The following is a 2,411-nucleotide window of genomic DNA, read 5'->3' on the forward strand; positions in this document are numbered from 1 at the left end:
ACTATTATAAACTTTCCTGTAAATCTTATTCTTTAACATTTGCTGTTGATATAAAATACTTAGCAATGCTTGACATATGAAATCAATAATTTTCCTATGTCTTTTAAGTGGGTGACACAATTATGTTTATTTTTTATTTTTATGTTATTTGTTTGTTTTGAAGTATTTTGCTGTTGGTATTTCTTTCTGTCAACGATCAGGGTAGTGGTCCAGTCCATGACATCCCACTCTACCGTATTATATGTTTTGCTGTGAGAGGAAAATAAACACACATATGGTCAAAATGGTCGTTTAAAAATGCCAAATAAGTAAAGAGTGCCAAAATGTAGTGCCAGTAGGTATGAATATAGTCCTAATATAATCAGTCACTGTCATCCAAGCGAATGTAATCAATACATTCTGTACGTTTTGTAACAGTTTTATGGCTAAGACTTTTTGTACAGTTTTATGGCTAAGACAGGTATATTTCAACAGCTTTTTTTTCTCTTCAGCTTTCAAGTTAACTCCACGTACTTTGTATTAACCTGAGTGTAAAATAGCACTAGTTGCATGTCGCTGCCTCAAATACATATTATTTAATTTAATTTTGCTTTTAAAATGTTGACTATATGCCTTTCCATTTTAATGTTGAAGTTGTGAGACTAAATGTTTGAGATTGGAAATAGGATAGTAGACATAATATATATATATTTTATATTTTATATTCCAAGTATAAATAATACCTTCTAAAATTGTACAACCCTTCACTAATTATTATTATTGATTTTTTTTTACAATTACATGAGGTACTTACTAATGTGGATCATTTGGCGGCTACAGATTTTCAATAGCAGTTATTTGTAGGATACGTTTCCAAGCAAATGTTACATTGTTGGATACAACACATCCCCAATAAGCTTTTTTAGGTAGGAGCTTTGAAACAGCTTTTACAGACACGCACCTCTGATTTAGGCACACATGGACGGTTTCAGAAAGACCATTGTTACGTTTGTATTTGAATAACCTGATCTAACATGCGATAACCTCCTTTCACATAATTGTAAAGGGATCAATGTACTATTGGTATCACTTTTTGTGGTAAACAATACAACAGGATGTTATCTAATCAACCTCATCATCACATATCCAGACTACTCTCACTGACATTTTGTATATGGAATGTGTGCTAACTTGTTTATTTTTGGGACTCTTTCTAAATAAAAAGTGGCTAATCTCTTGTTATCATTCTGGGTGTTGTGTCTTAACTTTACCACACTGTCTTATTGGTGTCTTTTGAACTTCTGCTTCTGTCAAGACCATCTAAAACAGTGTACCCAGCAGCATCTCAAATCTTACATACTAACGAAGCATTCTCTGAAAGAGTTAATTGCAGTTGAAGCATTTCAAATGACAACGACTTCAGTAATTACATGCTTTTGTCAGTGAAGAATACAGTCATTTAGGATGCCAGAATGTTCATTGCTTAATTACTTTTTAACTATATAAGTCAAGCAAGCTGATAACGTCACTATTTTAGCCTTTTTGATTAAATACGGCCCAGTCATCTCTTCCATTGTAAAAATGATAACTCAATGGGGTCAGTCGGTCCATAAAGAAGTGGAAAACGCCTTACTGATAAAGAAACTGCGAGAAAAGACAGTCAAATCAAATCAAATCAAATTAAATTTTATTGGCCACATGCGCCGAATAGAACAGGTGTAGACATTACAGTGAAAAGCTTACTTACAGCCCTTAACCAACAATGCATTTATTTTGTAATAAAAAAAGTTAAATAAAACAACAACAAAAAAGTGTTGAGAAAAAAAAGAGCAGAAGTAAAATAAAATAACAGTAGGGAGATTATATATACAGGGGGGTACCAGTGCAGAGTCAATGTGTGGGGGCACCGGCTAGTTGAGGTAGTTGAGGTAATATGTACATGTGGGTAGAGCTAAAGTGACTATGCATAAATCATTAACAGAGTAGCAGCAGGGTAAAAAGATGGGGTGGGGGTGGGGGTGGGGGGGCAGTGCAAATGATTAGCTGTTCAGGAGTCTTATGGCTTGGTGGTAGAAGCTGTTGAGAAGTCTTTTGGACCTAGACTTGGCACTCCGGTACCGCTTGCCGTGCGGTAGCAGAGAGAACAGTCTATGACTAGGGTGGCTGGAGTCAACAATTTTTAGGGCCTTCCTCTGACACCGCCTGGTATAGAGGTCCTGGATGGCAGGAAGCTTGGCCCCAGTGATGTACTGGGCCGTACGCACTACCCTCTGTAGTGCCTTGCGGTCGAAGGCCGAGCAGTTGCCATACCAGGCGGTGATGCTTCCAGTCAGGATGCTCTCGATGGTGCAGCTGTAGAATATTTTGAGGATCTGAGGACCCATGCCAAATCTTTTCAGTCTCCTGAGGGGGAATAGGCGTTGTCGTGCCCT

General features: G+C 37.2%; 1 protein-coding gene across 2 annotated transcripts in view; it reads left to right on the forward strand.

Moving 5' to 3' along the window:
* The window catches only part of gria2b (glutamate receptor, ionotropic, AMPA 2b), an 80,221-nt gene extending 79,000 nt beyond the window's left edge, over positions 1 to 1,221 (forward strand). For both annotated transcript variants that reach the window (XM_041850462.2, XM_041850454.2), the window contains exon 16: positions 1 to 1,221. This exon is cut by the window's left edge and continues 809 nt beyond it. The gene's annotated coding sequence lies outside the window, so the exon portion shown is untranslated.
* The last annotated feature ends 1,190 nt before the right edge of the window (positions 1,222 to 2,411 follow it).

Source organism: Coregonus clupeaformis, chromosome 3, assembly GCF_020615455.1.
Source record: "Coregonus clupeaformis isolate EN_2021a chromosome 3, ASM2061545v1, whole genome shotgun sequence".
Taxonomy (NCBI): Eukaryota; Metazoa; Chordata; class Actinopteri; order Salmoniformes; family Salmonidae; genus Coregonus; species Coregonus clupeaformis.